This window comes from Geospiza fortis, unplaced genomic scaffold (assembly GCF_000277835.1).
Source record: "Geospiza fortis unplaced genomic scaffold, GeoFor_1.0 scaffold371, whole genome shotgun sequence".
Taxonomy (NCBI): Eukaryota; Metazoa; Chordata; class Aves; order Passeriformes; family Thraupidae; genus Geospiza; species Geospiza fortis.
Window position 1 is genome coordinate 284606 of NW_005054597.1, and position 308 is coordinate 284913.

The following is a 308-nucleotide window of genomic DNA, read 5'->3' on the forward strand; positions in this document are numbered from 1 at the left end:
AAAAGGGGAAAAGTGGAAAAGCGGGAATGTGGAAATGAAAAAATGTGGAAAAGTGGAAATGTGGGAATGTGGAAAAGGGGAAAAGTGGGAAATGGAAATGTGGAAAAGTGGGAATGTGGAAAAGTGGGAATGTGGAAAAGTGGAACTGTCCCGGCCCGTGGCAGGGGCTGCAATGGGATAAGTCTCGACTCCTCCGCTCTCTCTGTCCCCCCTGCCCGGGGGTCTCGGGGGTCTCCGCGCCCCAACCCCGGGGGCGGGTCTCGAACCTGCGACCTCCGGCTCCTCATTCCCCGCTCCTCCATCGCCCC